The following is a 20,296-nucleotide window of genomic DNA, read 5'->3' on the forward strand; positions in this document are numbered from 1 at the left end:
TGACTTCCTGCCCTTTGGGCAGGGGGCTGGACTCGATGATCTCCCGAGGTCCCTTCCAGCCCTAATGTCTATGAAATCTATGAAATCTTGGTATACAGGAAACCAGTGGACCAGTGTTCTCCAAGAACAGGACTGAGAACAGAATGGTATGATCTTCTGGAGGGATCATACCATGTCTCTCTACTTCCTGCATGGCACCTACATGCCATGGTGAAAGATGTTTTTACAAACAATCACTTTGACACAAAGACAGGCAACTCCAAAGTTAGGCAGGACTAAAAGTTTTAAAAAGGTCACAATTTCTGAGTCAGAAGTCTAAGTGCTATTCATACCCAAAATATATTATTGAGATTTATAGATATAAAAGCACCTATTGTGATCCTCAGGATCTTTTAACATAAATTCTTTAAAGTTAACACCCCCCCCGCCATAAAATAACATCCAAAACAGCCCAAAGAAATAGTAAGTAATCAGTTAGTCAACCAGAACATTCAAAATTATAAAGAAAACTCCCACTCTCAGAAATGAAATGGTAATTCATATGTCAAATTCACAATTTTGCCAAAAAGTATTGGAACAGAGACTTAGGAAAGTAAATTCAGTCCAAACTCTGCTTCAGCTACACTTAACATAAATGTGGAACTGCATCAGAAAAGTTAATGGAGTTACCTTGGGTTTATACACAGTGCAACTTCTAGGCACGTTCAATAAATGCGCTTTAGGTAATGAATGACCATTACATCTAGTACCTCCAGACACTTTTACACATGCTCTGGGGTTGGGGGGGGGCGGTGCTTTAAGTAGGGTCGCTTCGAGAGCCATTCTAATTAAAGCACTGCCGTATCTTCCGTATCAGCGTCCCTGCACTTAAAAATGGCAGCAGGGGCGCTTGAAATAAAGCTTGGCATGCTCCAGCAGACTTAATCGAGTCTGCTCCAAGGTGCTGGAATTCCAGTGCATCGGAGCAGCCTCAGCACTCATGTCTAGGCACTCTCCATTATGAAGTACTGGAAAAAAGTACATTAGCCTATTTGAATGCACATTAGCTAAAGAGCACTTTTTTGTGACACTTTAATGCACATTAAAATAGGCTAATAAACATTAAAGTACACGTGTAGATGTGCCAACATTGCATTTTTAACTTTGTTTTAAACATAGCTTACCTCTCCTCCCCTAAACAAACTGGAAGTAAGTTTTGAAATTCTTTACATTTTTGTTTTCAAATTATATAGGTCAGATCTTGGTCTCACAGCAGTGTAAATTCGGAAAGTTTATCTGATTTAAATATAAAACATACAAAGCATGGCACAGCAGTATGTGTTACTCTGTCACCTGGCTCCCAGGAAAACAAGTAGCAGCGTGCCTAATACACATTATGGGGAGAAATGTGAGTCAAACTGTTTTTATGGGATCAGTGACAGCAGGTGAAAAACTCATGCATTGTATCCTCAAACCAATTTCCAGCTACATGTGACTGAAGTCATTAAATCAGCTAGCATGCTGTCAAATCACAAATTAATATAAGGGGAGACTATATTTTTAATACAGTTTTAAAACATTTGTTGACTCCTGGTTCAGTTTAACCCATCTGAATTTTTAGTTTTCAAAATGTCCAAGAAAGGTATCTGCAAGATGCCATGTCTGGACTAGTAATTATGACTAAATAAAGTGTTCAGTTATTTTTATGTTCAACCACCATTTTCCATAAAGCTGAGATACCAAAATCTTGAAAGTAAAAGAACTGACCAGAGAGAATGAGCACAAGTCTAATCCTGCTTACACTGAAGTCAACAGTTTTGCTACTGAATTTAACAAGATAATGTGCTAGAGCTACACCTCAGCAGTGAGGTAAAAAGAACAGTGGCAAAAGTTCAGTGACTTAGCATCCTTGGAAAGTGACACTTACTAGAGCTGCATGAAATTACGGCAGCCATTTTGTTTTAGAGGTATTTTGGCCTGTTTTGATGCCCAAAACACTGAATCCAAAATGAAATGGAAGGCTCCAAAACATCTCCAAAATGGAACAAAACCATCCAAAACATTTTGGAAATGTTTCGGATATTTCAGAGGTGCCCCAGGGAAGAGTCCAGCCCAGCCCTGCCACCTTCCTCTTGAAATGCCAGGAAGCTGGGGCCTGGCAAGGCAGCCATAGGGGTTTCTCCCAAAAGGGCAGAGGCAAGCACAGCCAGAGGAGCCATGGGAGAAGTCCCCATGACTGCCCTGCCCAGCTCCACCTCCCACATGGCCCCAGCCCAGCACTTAAAAAAAAAAAAAAAAAAGCCCGCACTCACTGACTGCAGCAGCGGGCAGTCAGGGCCTTGGGGGCTTGTGGCAGAGCCCCCCCACGCAGCGCAGGGGTGTGGGGGGACAATGAGGGATCCCCCCACCCCTGCTTGGCACCCACACAGCAGCTGCCCCACAGCCCAGGTGTAGTACGGCTTGGCAGGGCACACTGCCCTGCCTGGGAGGTGAGGCACATTGCGCCCCCCCACTCCTGTCACCCATGCTACAGCTATTAAATCGTACAGGTGCAGAGCAACTCAGCAGGGTGCCGCATACTGCCTGGGAGCTGGGGTGGCTCCAGCAGTCAGCCAGAGCCTAGCACTGCTCACCCTAGCAGCCCCAGCTCCCAGAGAGCACACACTGCTGCACCTGTGCCATGGGGCAGCTGCTGCATGGGTGCCATGCAGGGAGGGCAATCCCCACTGCCCCACACTGGGGGGCTCTGTCGCAAGCCCTCAGAGGCACCGCAGCAGCCAGTAAATGCAGGCTTTTTTTTTTTTAGTGCCAGGCGGCTGGGGCCAGGTGGGGGATGGGGCCAGGCAGGGCAGCCATGGGGGCTTCTGCCATGGCTCCCCCCACTGGGGCAGAGGCAGACACAGATGGAGGAGCTGTGGGAGAACCTGCAGCTGTCCAGCTGTGCCTGCGTCTCCCCGGCTGATCCAAATCTCTGAAACAGTGTCAAAACAGTGTCAGAACTCTGAAACAGATTTCGGCTGAATTGAAACGGAACAGTGATCCGAAACTAAAACAAAACATAGCTTTTTCACACATTCCTGACACTTACCATTATTGAGAAAGCTAGCACAAGGCCAAGGGCATACAGCAAGATTTCTGTGCTAGTCTTCTGCACTGGCCTGAATCTTGCCCTCAGAATGCTGCAGTAGTAAATAAACTGGAGCGTAATGATTTATCTAACATCCTCATGTTGGCTACTTTTCTTGTATATTATTTTGTCTTCATCAGCATTTAAGTTGTGTTGATTTTGTACCCAAATTAAATATCAAATTTGTTGAAGTTTTTGTTTTTTAATAAACTTATTGGTAATACTTTATCTCTCTTTAGGATAATACAGATACTTTGTTCAGATTGTGCTCTATTATTTAGTTTTATTTAGACACATTTTAGTCTGAAAAAATAAGAATGCTAGACTAACTATTGGTTTAAATATGAGTACATGATGAAATCTCAGTACAGACAGTCAAAAATCAAAAGAGAGTTAACTTGAATCTGGGGGAGATCTGGAACAGAAGTTCAATAAACCAATTTAACCTAAATCAGTTAAGTCTGATACTACATCCATCCAGACTTATCTTGAGCCAATTTCAGCCATTTTGAAAGCAGCTTATGTGTACTGAACTTCTCTTGTGTTACAGATCTGAACTGGTTTCTGATCCCTTATAATGGTTTACGTGTCCTTTCTGGTTTACATGTAATTTTACATGTAATTTATGTCCCTAGCCTGGGAGTCAAAAGCATCTACATATGATGCTAGCCACATCACTCCTTTGTACATTATAGGCTATAGAAACCTGCATGCCTCAATGGGCTTCTATAGTAAGAATGAAACTTTGGCCTTTTCTAATTAATGCATTTTTAATAGAAGCAAAACAACTAAGGAAATTGCCAGGCACAAACTTTATTAAGATGGAGTTCATGTTGACAGTTCAGATGAGTAATCTGGGGCAAAAATTATTTCAGGGTTGTTACAATTATCCCGAAACAAAAAGTTACAGAACCCAGGAAATTCAGAACTCACAGCTGCAGAGTTATTGCCTGGGCAGCACATTACAGGTCAAAATTAAGGTTAAGGTCATCTGGGTGTTATGACTACATTTTTTATAACTTAACATCATTGGGTTTCTTTTAAATTTAGCCTTAAATCTGAATGTCCTTGTTTTATAAGCACTTGAGTGTTTTGATTATACAAATAAAACTCTAATTGGGATATTTTGCCCTAAATTACTGATATATGCACTCAGCTTTAATTCCATTCAATGCAACTTTGGTTCAGGATATTATAAAATATTTTTTATAAAGTTATCAGTTAGAAAATATTAAAAGTGTAAATACAGACTACCTTTAAAGCCAACTATATTTTAATGAATTTACACAGATATATTTATTGGTGACATGTAAAAAAATAGTAAACTGAGAAACTTAGAGATAAGATTTAATAGAAGAATGAAAAAAGAAAGTTTTCAGTTTCAAAACATTTGAGAAAAAAGGAACAAATTAAGGCTCCTTATAAAACGGGTATAAGAGGATAGGACATGAAGTCAAAGGATGCGAGTCTGTTTAAATAGGGCTAAATTTGACTCAAACCATCCACACTTGGGGCCAGATTTTCAAAATACTTTAGTGTCTATTTAGCCATTTAAATCAAGTGTCAAATGTATATATTATACTTAAAGATATATATTATTCTTAAAAATGCTCAGCATTCAGAATCTTCCACCTATATATATTTAGGAATATACATATTCCTATAGACATATACATATATACACACATACATACATATACATATATACACACACATATATATATATCTGTATAGATATATATAGAGAGAGTTTTATATAGATGGAAGATTCTGGAAGCTGAGCATTTTTAAGAATCTGCCCTCAACTGCTGGTGGTGACCACTTTTAAAAATCTTGCTCTTTATTTTACCATATGTGAAACCTCAACAATAATATCATCACTTTATTTACAAGTTTATATCTTTGGTTTCTCCAAGACAAATTCTAAGAAACCTATTAACTGAAACCAGCACTTAAGACAACTTGCACTCAGCAGCTCTTTGTCAAAAGCCACTTCAAAGACTCTTTCAGATTTCCCATGCAATCATGACATTTTTTAGAGACTATCTTTGTTAAGCAATTTTTGTCTGTTTAGCTCTTAAGTGGCTCAAATTGTTTCACTGCCAGAACAGTTTCTCCTTAAATTGAACATAGTGATTATAATTAATAGCTTCTTAAGTTTTGTATTATTTCTAGCCCTCTAATGTTTCCTTCTTGATCCTTGCTGAACTTTACTTCTTAACAGGGTATAGCCAGCCAGCAATTTGAATAAAATACACTGGCATCCAAACAGTTCTGTTACCGCACACATTGTCACACTATGCATCAAACACATCGGATGAAATAGTGCCTAACATTTATTACTCTTTGAAATCCTTGCAATGATCTGCTTTTGCTATCTTCTCCCACATAAAAGTGAATAAATTCTGTCAGACAAAATGCACACTATAGGATAAGACATAAAAAAATAAAATTGCTGGAGGCAAGATGAAAACAACATAAATGTGGCATTGTTTCAGATTTCAGCACAGCAGGATCTAGAGAGGATGTCTGGATCAAGCTTAGGTCAAGAAAAAAGAAAGCCAACTTGTGACTGTACCACCCACTCTTGTAGCACTGGTTTCAAGTTCCTTTTCATGTCGCACTGGACTAGTCTCTTAAAGGCACTATAAAACAAGGTTGCAAGGCCTGCCTTTCCTGCCCTAAGTAAAAGGCACCAAAAACTGTGATCTGAGGGCTTACACAAGTGTAAAGTCATAAGCCTTTTGTTGGTCATTTGCATAGGTGTGGATTTCACTGTGTGTGACTAATCTTAGTTTGAGGTTTAACTGGGGATGATTTGAACAGTCTAACTATATATGAACTCATTGGTCCAGTTCTCAGTTAGTACAACAGGCTGCCTATGCATGTGCTCATTTGCGTTTGTATTAGAACACGTCGGAACGGACTCAATTAATCGAGTCTGCTCTGCGTTCTAATTAAAACTCTCCAGCGTCTCCTCACCGTCATGTATATTAAGACCCTGAACGTTTTAAAATGGCCCCAGGGAAGCTTTAGCTAAACCTCACCAAATGAAATTTAAATAAAGCATCCCACAGTCATTTTAAATGTGCAGGGACTTAATGCACATGCCAGTGAGACTTTTTAATTAGAGCAGCTATCCAGGAACCGCTTTAATTAAAACAATCCTCCCCCATCCCCAATCACGTATATAGGCAAACACAACATATATCCAGAGTAAAGTCATTCAGCTCAATTGGATTTGCACTTCTGAAACAGGTGAATCTGGTCTGCTTTCTGCTATCTTAAAACTCTGTGAGATCTTAATTGTATTCTAGTGAAGTTTTTAGCTATGAAATGAGAGGAGGGGGAAATGGTCAAGGCTTTCGACAAAGTAAGCCAGTAGTAGTACAAGTGTAAGTGTTCTAGATTTTGTAAGTAGAACATCAAGGGTGTCAAACATATGATGCGTAGACTAGATCCAACCCATGAAGCCCTCCGATCTCTCCTGTGGGTCTTGGTCTGGCTCTGTGCACCACACAGGCTGGACCCAGGACATGCAGCATATAGTGCCCCACCAAACCAGCCCTGTGCTCTGGGTCTGGCACAGCCTGATCCATTCCCCAGACCAGTCCAGCAGTACATACCCAGGCCACAAGGCTGAATGAGTTTTACATGCCTGGTGTAAATAATATTTTAGGACCCATAAAATAATCTTTTAGGGTTATATCCAGGCAAAATTCCTAATGAATCACTGGTACAACTCAAGTCAGTTAACTATAGCAGTGGCACCTTAATATCAGCATGCTAACTGTGACTCCATTAAAAATAAAATACATTCAGCAGCAAAACTTCACAACTTTCATGGTGCTTTTCATGCATGAATCCCAGAGTGTTATTCAAAAGAGAGAATGAAATCAAAATTATGGTTCATTCAGCACCTAATTAAAAAAAAGGACGTAACTTCTACTTTAGGTACACAAGAGGATTACAGGCACCTAAATCCAGATTGTGATTCTGGAAATCCACTACCCAACTCTGGAGTTAACTAAACACCCCTTGTTACCTTACTTTTTTATCTTAAAGTTCTCCAAGCACCTGAAGTTGTGTTTCTATGCATGTCAGGCAGTCTTGACTTGGGTAACATGGCTGATGCCCATCTCACAACTAAGTCTGAGGGGGATCCAGAAAGTAGGCATTCCTCCACCCATCTCCCCTGAAGGGTTAGATCCAGTAGGCATTTTCAGAGCACCTAAGGATCACCAGACCCACAGGATCAGACCCATACAAAAAAGCAGGTGCAGTCACTACTTTCTCTTAAAATTCATCTCCCTTCATGTAATGGCCTAGTAAAGCATTCATTCAAGAGAATGGGAGACCCAGAATAAATTCTTAAAGGGATTCAAACCCAAGTCTCCTGCCTCCCTGGAAAGTAGCCTAATTACCAGCATACAGGCTGTTCTGGGATGGAAGCACACTCTGACTTTCCTGCTCAAGCTGGTCCATTCTGCATAAAAGAATTCATAATTCCGTGGGAGAGAAAGGGAGAGTGAGAGTGAGCTTGACTTTACAGCCAGATGGATAAGGTATTTACTCACTGCGGTTGGGGCACTGGTTTAGGATTTCTGCTTGAAGGACTTGGCATTTTATGATCCCCGCTTGAAGGATTTTTTTGGCATTTTATTGAATGACCTGTTTCATGTAAAAATGTTTACTCTTTCACTGTCACACATCTTTAATTCTTTTCTGTACAGTGGAACAATTTCAATATGAGCAATGAAGAGTGGCCCCACTGAGAACAGCCTAGAGCTGTTGTCTGACTCAGGGCACTTTCCTGATTGATGGCAAATGTGCGTTTGAACCCCCACAGGCTGAAAAGAAATTAAACATGGTCTTCGCTAGCTGTACAACTAATAGGTTGATTTGGAAAGGTCAGCACCTCCTACACCTGCTGTCATTTTTCTTTTTAAATCGCCCTTGCTTCATGTTTGAAAGCAAGGCCGGGGTACATTGCTTCTGGAGATGGTGCCATGGATTTTAAGTGCAGAGATGTGCCTCCTGGCTCTCCTAAGTATGGAGCCAATAGCCAGCAGTGGGGTGAGCAGGAAGACACACCCCTGTTCTCCTTGTGTTTCTCTACTGGCTAGCTCTAGATATCACCAAGCTCATCATACTGACATTAGCTTCCAGCTAAGTTGTTCTGAGGTATCTCACTCTGCCCGCGCGCTGTATACGGAGCACCTAACACAGGGCTCTAGATTCTATTATGTGGGCCAGGCACCTAACGTCAGGTTTCAGCACTTAATATCCAAGTCCCCTTTTGGATCTAGCCCATATTTTTTTTCATGGAACTTGTTTATGCGTGTCATTTTAATTTTTCATTACTTGCCCAAGGGGACCTTACCAACTATTTTACTTTTGCAAGAAAGATGATGAATAGAGCTACATGATCCTTAAAATCTGTGAAATTAGTTGGCTGTAAATAAGAAAAATAACGTAATAACTGTTTTATGGACAGTGCTACAAAAGAAATCAAATGAAAAACAGTTCAATTCAGGAAAAAAATGTAACATTTTATGGAAGGTTATATGATCCTTGTACTACTTGTAGAGGAAATATTATGACTGTCTATGTCGTTTTTGCACAAGGACATTGCTCTTATGACTGTGAGGTCAGAGGGAATTCTTGTCCTAAATACACACCAGATAAAAGTGCGTCTCATGGCTGGAATTCTTAACTGGCCCATTTCAAAACATCTGTTGCATTCCTATATTGATTTACATGATTGTGTAAACATGACCTCTAGGAATAGGACAGAAACAATGCCTTCACTGTATCATTCTTTATTGTTTGTTCCACATAAAAAAAGTGTGTGTGTGGCTGGGCTAGTCTAACGACAACAAAATATGTTTGTGAAGATTATTTGTTTTTGCATCTCTATAGAATACCCTTTAAATGCCAAAGCATATCAGAAATTAAAGGCAGACTCTCATAAAGATGCTGAAAACCTTCAGCCCCAAACAGCACATTCTATTACTGATATCTGATATGTCTAAGTGTAACAAAGAGCCTGGGGGCTCTATGCTCCTTTAAGACAGAGGTGGGCTATTATTTTGGGCAGAGGGCCACTTACCAAGCTTTTGTAAGTTGTCGAGGGCATGGGTAGCCCCACCCCTTGACAGGTGCCCTGCCCCCTGGTTACCATCTTGTGACCAGAAGTCCCACCCCTTAACCCTTTGCCACCAGAAGTCCCTCCCCGTGCCCCCGGAAGTACTCCTTTCAGCAAGGGGTTTTGCCGTCTTGGAACCAGAAAAATACCAAATTATATTCTAAAAAAGAAACCTTTACAGCATTCATTAATTTGATTTTAAAAAATTTTTTTGTCCTGATTTACATGCATTTGTGCAGTGTACATAGAGGTGACTGCACAGTACCTTAAAATGAAGTCTGACTCTTGTACATTGTGGGAGGTGGGTATAAGTTTGTGGGGGGTTGTAGGTATGTGGGGTGAGGAAGCATGTGGGTATGTGTGTGGATATGTGGGGAGCTGTGCATGGGGGAAAGGGTGGCTGGGATATGTGAGGGGGTGTGGGTGTGGGGGTCTGCATGTATAGCAGTGCAAGGGACTGTGAGTGCATATCTATGGTGAGGTGTGTGTGTGGGACTCACCCTACACACACACACACACACACACACACACACGCACGCACGCACACGCACACGCACTCTCTGCCCCTGCCTACACACACACGTACGTGTGTGAGCAACAGATGTCTTCTCTTTTGGAACTAAAAACATAGTAACCCTAACCTGGCCTGTCCCAAGCAGCACGTAGCATAGCCGAGGATTTCTCTCCCTGGTGCCAGCCCTACCTGGTTCCAAGCAGCAAACGGCTCAGCCACCACTTCTCTTCACTGGTGCTGACCCAGCCGGGCCCCTCCCATCCCAAGTAGCACATGGCCAAAGCAAGCCCAGCCGTAGCTTCCCCGCATGCTGCTCAGGAGAGGCCTGGCCTGGCTCAGTCAGCACTGGGAAGGAAAAACAGCAGCTGAGCATGCCACATAGGACCAGTGCAGCTTGGTTTGATCAGCACACAGCTCAGCCCCACCTTCCCCTTACTTGTGCCGGCCCAAACAGGCCAGTCCCAGGCAGCACGCAGCTCAGCTGCCACTTCTGCCTGGTGCCAACCCAGCCAGGCCTGGCCTGGCCCAAGTGGCACGCAGGGAAGCCAGCCTAGTCACAGCTTTCCCTCCCTGGTGCCAGCCTGGCCAAGCCGGCACAAGTAAGGGAAAGGCGCAGCTGAGCCGGCTTCATCGCGTGCCACTCGGGATGGAATGGGCCCAGCCAGGTCAGCACTGGTGAGAAGAAGCAGCAGCTGAGTTGCTTGCCATTCAAGAGAGGCTGGGCCAGAACTGGGGAGGGGAAGCCATAGTTTCCCATTACCTCCACTGGCCTGTCTCATCCTGTCCTGTTGGGTCCCGAGTGGCACACGGCTCAGCCACCGCTTCTCCTCACCAGTGCCGACCCAGCTGGGCCCGTCCTGAGCAGCATGTGGGGAAGCCACGGCTGGGCCTCCTTCAGCCACGTGCCACTCACGACAGGAGGGGCCCAGCTGGGTCAGCACCAGTGATAAGAAGCGGCTGCTGAGCCACGTGCCACTTGGGACCAGCTGGGATGGGCCAGCTAAGGTAAGGGAAAGCCGCAGGTTTACCGCATGGCGCTTGGGCTGGGCCAGGCCAGCACCAGGGAGGGAAAGCCATGGCTGAGCCTGTCCCGAGCAGCACATGGGAAAGTGTCTATGAAATCTATGAAAGCAGCACGTGGCTCAGCTGCCACTTCTCCATGCCAGTGCCAACTCAGCTGGGCCCATCCCATTCCGTCCCGTCCCAAGTGACACGCAGTAAAGCCTGCCCAGTCACTGCTTCCCTGAATGCTGCTCAGGATGACAGGCCTGGCTGAGTCAGCACCTACAAGAAGCGGCTGAGTAGCATGTGCCCCCGCCACTCCCTGCAGTAGGACTGTGCAAAGCTTCAACCCCCGATTTGATTCAGTGAAGATTTGGCCTGATTCAGTGGCTAAACCTCCAAATCCGAATCAAATCAGAGGACCTTTTAATCTCTCCGAATTGAACTGGAACCCTCCAAATTGATTTGGAAAGATTTGTAGATTTGGACATAGAGACAGCTATAAATGTTTGTTCTACATACCTCTAGGTAGCAGGGGTTATGAGTGGTGCAAAGCTGGGCCAGATGGAGTATCCCACAGCAGCACGGGGGCTCCCCAGCACATTTAACAGCAGATCCGGAAGAAGACCAGAAGCACTTCTGGTCCACTTATGGGTCCGTCAGGGAGCACACCGGAGCTCCCCCCCCGCACTCCACTGGTTTGGTGACTGGTACCTCCTGGATCTGGGGGGGCACCCATGGTCCCCCTGTGGCCAATCGCCAAGCCAGAATAGCATGGGGGGGCCCTCCCCAGCATGCTCCCTGGCAGACACAGAAGTGAACCAAAAGTACTTCTGGTCCACTTCCTGTTTCGCCACCAAGCCCGTGGAGAGTCTAACATTTTTAGAGGCCCAGCAGGCCAGATAGAATGGGCTGGCAGGCCATATTTTGCCCACCCCTGCTTGAAGAGAAGAAGCAGCCTAGCCAGGGAGCCCTGCAGGCTAGGCAGGGTGAGCAACTTCAGGTCGCCAGGGCAATACACTAGTGGAGCAATTAGCAGCCACTCTGGGACCCCAACATGCTACACTGATGCATTGGCTGGGAACAGTAGGCCATGCGAGTGAAAAAGAACCTGTGGGCCAAGTGAGGACTAGGCAGGAAACAGATAGAGCTCCTTGCCTAGTGGTGAGGTTTGGGAAGAGGTAAAGAAAGTAGAGATGGCTGCAGAAATGGAGCAGCTAGTGCAGATGTACATTAGGCAGCAGAGAGCTGCAAATGAGCAGACCTGAGAGTGAGATAAGAAATTCAGAGAGGTGATCCGCTCACAACTTCAGCAGGCTAGAACCTAGGTGGCAGCCATCCAATAATGGGTGAGGCAGATAATGCAGATGTTCCAGGACCTAAAAGAAGAGACTGGCAAATTCCAGCTGCAGAGTATGGCAGTCCAACAAGTCTGGATTATTGCACAGCAGAGACTGTCAGAACACCTATCTATCCAGGGGTTCAAGCATCCGAGAGATGGAAGCAAGGCAGTACTGGAGGCTGATCACACAGAAAGGCTGGAGCGTGAATTGTTAAAAGTCAGCCTCTTTGCAGATGAGGTGGGTGGACACGCAGACAACCTACAATGGGAGCTGGTTGTAGAATGTCAAGCCAGCGAGCAAGCTGAGGCAGAAGTAGCTTCCTTGAGACAGCAAATGCTGACAGGAAGCAAGGAAAGCAAGAATAAAGAGCTGAGATGCTTATTGGCAGCTGAGGCTGAAAGTTGCAAAGAAATAAAACAGCCAATAGCAGCAGAGACAGAAAGAAACCAAGAGTGGGAAGCAAAACTACAGGCTCTCCAAGATAAAGTGGATGCCATAGCCTCTCAGGTGGGGAGAATGGACTCAGCCCCAAAAACAGAGAGCTCTGACAATCCCAGAAATGGAAAAAAGCAGATGGCCAAGGTAGCGACCCTGAAGAAACAGCTAGAGATGAAAAATAAGCATAGCAGAAACTGCAGCAGAAGGTGCAGGACTGGCAAGGGAGGTCTTATGTGTGCTATAAGAAGACCTCACCAGTGCCTAAGCCTTGGTGCAGGAGCCGATGCTGATTGGGTACCTGTATCATTATGGACAGGGTGAGCTGACAGCTTGGCAAGAAGAGCTTTTGAGAATTAAGTTGGAGGTGGCTGAAGCCCATGTGCAGAGGAATAATTGCAGGCAGAGAAGGTCAGCTATGAAAAGCAATTTGCAGTGCTCCAGCGAGCCAACCCTGAACTGACAGGAGAAAACCTGTGGCTGAGCAGATAACTGGATCTAAAGCAGCATAAGTGGGACACAGAATTCCATCAGCTGAAAGAAGCAGTCACCCAGGAATTGAGGGGCCTTGCATCACAGTTGGGAGAACTGCAGCCTGCAAGTAAGCAGGACATGAAAAGACTGATGGAAGAGATGGTGAAGGTAACCAGCTGGTATGAGAAAGCCGAAGCAGAAAGGAGATGAGTGGCCCCAACTGCAAGGCCGAGGTAGCAGCCTTGCAGAGCCATATCCACTGGGTAGGTGGGCACAAGATGTCTCAAACAGTTGGCTGTGGCTCTGCAGAAGCTGAGTTAGGTGCCATATACAAGTGTAAAAAATGAAACAGATGGTGGGGACAAAGGCCAAAGACCCCCAAACGAGTCTAAAAAGGGATGTGCCCCCACATACCTGCACCCATGGAGGAAGGCCGCAGAAAGCTCCCAAAACTGCGGCCAAGGGCAGAGGCAAGAAGGCTACAGGAGCCCAACCTCAGGCACAGCCCTTCCCCAAAGGGCAGCTGAAAGAAGAGCGGGCAGCAAGACAAAGCCCTCCCAAAAGAGCTGTGGGACCAAGACAGCAAGACAAAGCCCTAGAGAAGGCTCTAAAAGGGAAAGCAGGTCAAGGCCCACAGTAAGTCCAAACCTGCTCTGAAGCAAAAGAGCACCCACCAGAGGGTGAAATGCCCAGCCTCAGGAAGCCCAAGTAAGCCCCCGAGAAATGTTTGGGGTGAGGGTTTCTATGGTAGGGCTTGTCGACAATGGGCAGACATACTCCGGGGGCCCAGGGGGGTGGCTTCTACTACTGTGCACACCACCAGGGAAGTACAGGGGGCATATGCCCCCTGGATCTGTGTGTGGGGCAAGGGTGGGCTGCTGGTGTGTGCTCAGAGCCAGAGGCTATGCTGGGCTCTTCCCAGAGGCTGCACTTGGGCCAGGTGGGGCAGAATGGGGCGGGCAGCAGTGGAACTGGGACAGAGAGCTACAGTGGGGCTAGAGCCAGTCCAAAATTCACTGTATCCCCACTCCCAGCACCACCACTGCCTGCCCCACCCTGCCCGGCTGCAAGCACAGCCGCCAGGAAGAGCCCTGTGCAGCCTCTGGTCCTGAGCACACAAGAGCAGCCTGCCCTTGCCCGGCACACACAGATCCGGGGGGCACATGCTCCCCATGCCTCCCCCAGGGTAGGCAGAGTGGCAAGAGCCACAACTGTGCCCCCAGACAAGTCACCAGCTCCATCCCACAGCCCGCCCCACCCTGGCTGCGCAGCACCTGCACCAGCCCTTCTCCCTCCCTCACTGCAGGGGCCCCAATCTGACCCCGCATTTCCCCACACAGACTTACTGGCCAGAAGCTGCTCTACAAGCTGATTGCTGATGTCAATTTGCCTTTTATCAGTGCCAATATGATATGGACCAACATACTGATGCACCTCTAGTTTATACCAGAAGTTTGGGATGGAGCTGTAAGGGGCAGTTAAGGAGGTCCTATTAGTGCCCAAGATGCATGCAATAGCTTTGAGCCCTGACAGGGGCAGGCTCAAGGCTTTAACAGTTATTGAGCCCAGAGTGGGCAGAGAGTGCAAGGCTGTAGTGGGACAAGGGCCAGGGGCCTGGCACCAGAGGGATGCAGACACACAGAGGGCTGGGACCCATAGACAGGGTCCAGGATCCCAGTAACCAGAAAGAAAGGACAAGCAAGAGCTAGTGCCTCAAAGTCAGGTCTGATACAGTGTGCCCAGGCTAGAAGGCCTAGCGAGTAAAGGCGAGGAGGCCAAAGCCCCAACAGAGGGAAGGACATTACAGTACCACCCATGAGGTATGGGGCGTGGTGTAGGGAAGGATTTGGAGCCATGCAATTAGCCCTTAAGGTTTTGGGTGCCCTGCCAAGCACAGTAGACTATAGAGGCCCAGCAAAGGGCTGAGGATCAGTGAGGACTAGTAGGGTGCCAGGGACCGTAGTCAGGGTTCAGTGGAACCCCGACCATGGGCAAGGCCCATGGGCAGCCTCCCTATCTATCATTATTCCATCAAGGCGTGGCAGAAAAAATGGGAAGGTGCCCTAGGGGCATGGTCACGGAGCTTGCACAGGGCATCACGGCCCTCGAACCCTGACATGTTACACTAAACAAAAGGTATGCTTAATATAATTAACAACGCATGTACAATATTAATGTAAAACATTCTTAAGTGTATACTTATACGAGAATTTGAAAAGTTTGAAAGTGCAAGAAAAAGTACATTAAATTTTCCATTGATATACACGCCTCTATTGTTCTCAAGTACAGTTGTCAAAATGTCACCTTGACATGTATTCTCAATGGTCTTTAATGGATAAGCTTGGGAGGCCAAAGCACTGGTGTTCTAAACCTTGCTCTGAGTTGGGAAACTTGTAGAATGGTGCTTTTAAAGATCCAACACTTCGGCATTAGTGCTACAAAATATTTTTGAAGAAACAGACAATAAATAAAGGCTTAGTAAAAAGACAAAAATGAAGTAAGTGGGGGTGCACCAACAGAGAGTTTGGGGGCCAATACTGATAGCTGATTTTTAAGGAGGCATATCAGCTGATACTAATCCAATTTCTGATACAGCTGCGTGCAGCTGGTAAGTCTGTTTTGGTAGAAGGGGAGGGGGAAGGGAAGAGGCATGGGGTGGCAGATCAATGCCTCCCGCAGTGAGGGAGGGACTGGGGCAGGGCACGGGGCAGCTTCCGCTGCTGCTTGCACCCCGGGAGGGCATGTGTCCCCAGATCTGCGCGGGACGGGACAGGGCATGCGGGCTGCAGCTGTGGGCTGGAGCCAGGGCTGCACCGGGCTCTTCTCAGCAGGGGCTGGGCTTGGGGTGGGGGCTACAGAGCAGGCTGCAGCCACCCCAGATTTTCCCATAGACCCACTCCCAGCATTGCCACTGCCCAGCCAGCACAGCCCTGGCTCTTCCTGGCATGTGGGTGGAGGTAGGGCATTGAGCCAGGGCTGTATCAGGTGGGCGGTGGCACTGGGAATGGGGATACAATGAAATCTGGGGTGTTTGCAACCCCTCCATAGCCCCCACCCTGAGCCCAGCCTCCGCCAAGAAGAGCCTAATGCAGTCCCGGCTCCAGTCCACAGCTGCAGACTGCCTGCTCTGTCCCGTGCAGATCTGGAAGCACATGCCCCCCGCCCCATGCCATCCCAGGGTGCAAGCAGTGGTAGGAGCCACCCCCTCCTCCAATGAGCCCAGCTGCATCCCACACCCTGCCCCGCCTGGGCAGCACCTGCTCCTGACCCCTCCCTCACCACAGAGGACATTGATCTGCCCCCCATACCCCTTCTCTCCCCCTCCCCTTCCACCACAACAGACTTACCAGCTGCACACAGTTCTCCACGTTGCCAGGCTGTGCTCCTCGCTGCCTGAGTACTGTGCTGTGGCTGTGCGCACGCATGGGTATTTACTGGCCAAAATTATCGGCTGCATCAGGCCAATTTCCGATACAGCCAATTTTCTTTATATCGGTACCAATCCAATATCAGACCGATGTATTGGTGCACCTCTAGAAGTAAGGATATTTAATTCTCCATCTAGAACTCAACCTAGTAGAGATTAAATTAATACTTCAGATACAACTATGAAATGACACTTGAAGAAATATCCAGCACCGGAGGAACGTTCCATTAATTCAATTAGAGAAATATACGGTGACATTAAAGTTACCAAGTTATTTATCAAAGGAGCTTAAAGTAGGCAAGTGTCTAAATCCACCTGAATTTCAAGGGGAATCTTTGTCTAACTCTTTTAGTTTCCTTTGAAAATTCAGCCTAAAACACCATCTTAGAGACAACAGAAAGCTGATGTGGATTACCAAATTCAGTTCTTGCTAGAAAGGACTTAAAAACTTACTTTATCTTCCATTACCCAATAGTGGTTATGTCTGCATCTATATATGAATTACTATCTGCTTTATTTGGAAATTTTGATTTTCTTAAGTGTACAATCAGTGATTTTCTTAAGTGTGTACAATCAGTGATAAAGAAAGAGAGCAGTGAGAAAACAAGCTTAAACTAGATAAGCAAAGCATAAGGATTGTCTTTCTACAAAATCAGTTCATCTTAAGTCAAGGAGTATCTATATACCTCTTTTTACACCTTGGACCTCTTCCAAATAATGTTCCTGTTGTTGCTTATCTGATGTACAATCATCACATTCTTCTTTTAAAATGTTCATGCCCTTGAGCTTTGCACCCAAAAGCACACAGGGCATTTCAAAATATGCAGCACTGAAGCAAACAGTCAGGAAGTATCCCCTCTGACCTCTCCCCAAATCAATTCATCCTAATACAGTACCATTTTAAAAGTAGATGGATTTAAAATTTTTAACCCCACCACATATTCATGCCAATTCAAGAAAAGACCCAGACGAGCTGACAGCTTCCCAGTTCTCTCCACTGAAAGATTATTGCTGAAAAGTCAAGTCAGGGCAAAAAAGACAAGCCTCATCTAACATGAGTACAGGGCAGTTTGCTTCCTCACAGAAAAAGCAAGCTAACAGACGCAACTCTTACATTTCTGCTGCTGAGAGGGCTAAGACATCTTCCCCCTCTTCCCACAGCATTGGGACTATTTATTGAAAATGCCAGGCAGCAAACCAGGCATCCTAGTAGAATGTAAATACAAGACTCTGGGTCGTTGCCTTCACAATGGCAAACTGTGTAACTATGTGAAAAAGCACACAGCGGGCACTAACACAAATAAGATACATGATAAAAAATAATAAAAAATCCTCTACTACAAAAGCCAATCTACTTTTTGCACCTAAAATGAAAATATAATTTGTAATACAACGGCTGCTAGCAAGGGCGACTGGTGCCACCTTAGTCAGAGGGGGCATGTGCGACCAGTCAGCGACTGTGGAGCGGGAGATCCCTCTGTGGCCAATCTCACTAACGGGGGGTGGGGGTCCCCCCATGGCCAATCACTTTCCGGAGCGCTGCTCCCTGGCTGGCGCTCGCAGTGCCTGCCCTCCTCGCCTATCACCTAAGCAGTGAGCGCTGCTGGTCAGGGAGTGCCAAAATAACAAGAGATCAATTATCCTCTTTTAAAATAGACACTGGTTGTATTTTGATTTATCTGGAAGAATTCTCTCAAGCTTGTTCTTCCTGTAGAAAACCTTACCCAGAGAGCCAGGGGTCTGCCAGGAGACCCTAAACCACCAAGTGCTGCAGTGCAAGCAAGGGTCACAGAGCCTACCAGGTCAGTGAAGAGGAATGGTGGGGCGGAGGTCTGTCAGGTCAGTGACAGGGATGCAGAGTCTGCATGGTCAGTGAGAGGGAATGTGGGGCTTACGCCTGCCCCGTGTAGCCCTGAATTCCCCACACCGTGTTCCAGCCCAGCTGTGGACAGGCATGGAGCACCAAGTACTTCAGCCTGGGCAGGGGGGCACAGGGGTCAGCTGGGTCCAGGTTGAGGGTGGAGGGCATCAGTCACTTCCACTCTGGCCAGAGTGGACTTCAGGCCATTTGGGTCCACAGTGGGGTGGGATCAAATAAAAGATGGAGGAGCAAAAAAGCTGGGGACAGAATATGCTCCTTAAGTGCTTCAGCGCTGGGCTTCTCTAGCCCAAACACTGAGAAGTATATTCTACTACTTCCTTGGCTGGGATTGACACACTGTCTCCCTGAACCCAAAGAGGAGGACAAGGAGGAAAAAAGCTCCCTGGGATTCCAGAGAACTGCTCTGTGGCTTCTCTCAGACTGGTCAGTACATGTATAGACATTTGGTCTCCTGAGCAATATTCTTCCATAATCCATTTAACTTGGGTTGTTGTCAAGTTATTTTTCTCCCAGAACAGCCATTTTCTCTCTAAGAGAAAAACCAGGAGCATCTGTACACTTGTGGTTTCTCCTGAGAGAGCAGTGACTCTCCCAGGAGAAACTGAACATCTGTACTTAACCAGTAATACCATCACTTATAGAGATTGTGGAGTATTTGGAAAAAGAGAGGGAATTTGTTTGCTAAAAGCATGTTATGCTTAAACTTTGTATACAGATTGAATACACTGAAGTAAAACAGTAAACAAAGAACCTATTAAGGAGCAAGCCTTACTGTGAAAGCAAAAAATTTTCAGCAAGAATTGATACCAGCAAGCAAGTGGAGTCGTGAATCACAAACATTCAAAGTATAACATTACTGACCACAAGCATCTCTAGTAAAAAATTAACTGAAGCCACAGAAAAGGGAGTTCTGGCAAAATGGAAACTGTCAAAGAACAGCTAGAAACAATTATACTGTCCTGGATCACCTCATTGTTGAGCAGATCCCCTAGGCTGTGTTATCTCCCTAGTGACTCTTATACAAGATTTTGAGAGAAAGAGAGAAACATACATTCCCCCAGGACACTCCACTCCTATCCTCACATACCCTCAGATATGGACCTGTCTTTCCAGTGGAAGGCTACAAAGCGTTAAAGGATGGGTAGGATAGAACTAAACAACACCACAGGTGCAAGGTCAGTGCAGAGGGGAATTAGCACAAAAGGTCCCTCCACAAGTCTAATGCTGGCTAGACTCTCTGGCCTAGTTTCATTTGGCCATCTGATGTATGACTCATGTTATACCACAATTTCTTATTTTGAAGTATAAAATACATTAGTCTTTTTTCTAATTTATCTATCATATTATTTATTTTAGGTTAGCAATCTCTTAAAAGGTTTCCTATGTAAAAGAAAATTTGCTAGTTAGATTATTTAACTTTAAAAACAGCAGTGTTTCTGCCTCATTTTCTGACAACCTTTCCAGGCCACCTGGGCAAATAAAACCACGTTATAGTCCAGATCCAACTATCCAGCCCCACTCCAATTCCAAAATCCCTCCAGAATCTCCATACATGGCCCTGAATGCAGATGCAGAGACATCCTGATCAGTAACAAGCTTTAAATCCTTCTTGCCTATCAAATTCTCCCATATCCTTTCCCTACCCAACCTGCAATTCTGTTCCCAACGGCCAATTATCCCACATGCAACTTACCCAAGACAAAAGCTATAATATTCACCTTCCCAGAAGTCTAGCTTGACCATTGCCCTTCCACACACATCTGCAATCACGTGATAGCGTCCCCTGTTCCCACTGAACTATCTGATAGCTCTCGCTTCCCCTTAACGTTCAAACGTTCATCCATTATTTCCAACACATTATGAACTGTACAATTCCTCAAGGCCTCAGCGGTTTTCTATATGTAAGAGATACTAAGCATGCTAATTTCACAGATTCATAGTTTCTAGGGTCGGAAGGGACCTGAG

At 45.8% G+C, this 20,296-nt stretch overlaps 1 protein-coding gene across 5 annotated transcripts in view; it reads right to left on the reverse strand.

Moving 5' to 3' along the window:
* LTBP1 (latent transforming growth factor beta binding protein 1) overlaps positions 1 to 14,454 on the reverse strand; it is a 333,716-nt gene extending 319,262 nt beyond the window's left edge. For all 5 annotated transcript variants that reach the window (XM_019549709.1, XM_019549708.1, XM_019549707.1 and 2 more), the window contains exons 1-2: positions 14,449 to 14,454; positions 13,932 to 13,936 (exon numbers count right to left, since the gene is read on the reverse strand). The gene's annotated coding sequence lies outside the window, so the exon portion shown is untranslated. The remainder of the gene's footprint in view (positions 1 to 13,931; positions 13,937 to 14,448) is intronic.
* Between the last annotated feature and the right edge of the window lie 5,842 nt (positions 14,455 to 20,296).

Source organism: Crocodylus porosus, unplaced genomic scaffold (assembly GCF_001723895.1).
Source record: "Crocodylus porosus isolate Cpor-Errol unplaced genomic scaffold, CroPor_comp1, whole genome shotgun sequence".
NCBI lineage: Eukaryota > Metazoa > Chordata > Crocodylia > Crocodylidae > Crocodylus > Crocodylus porosus.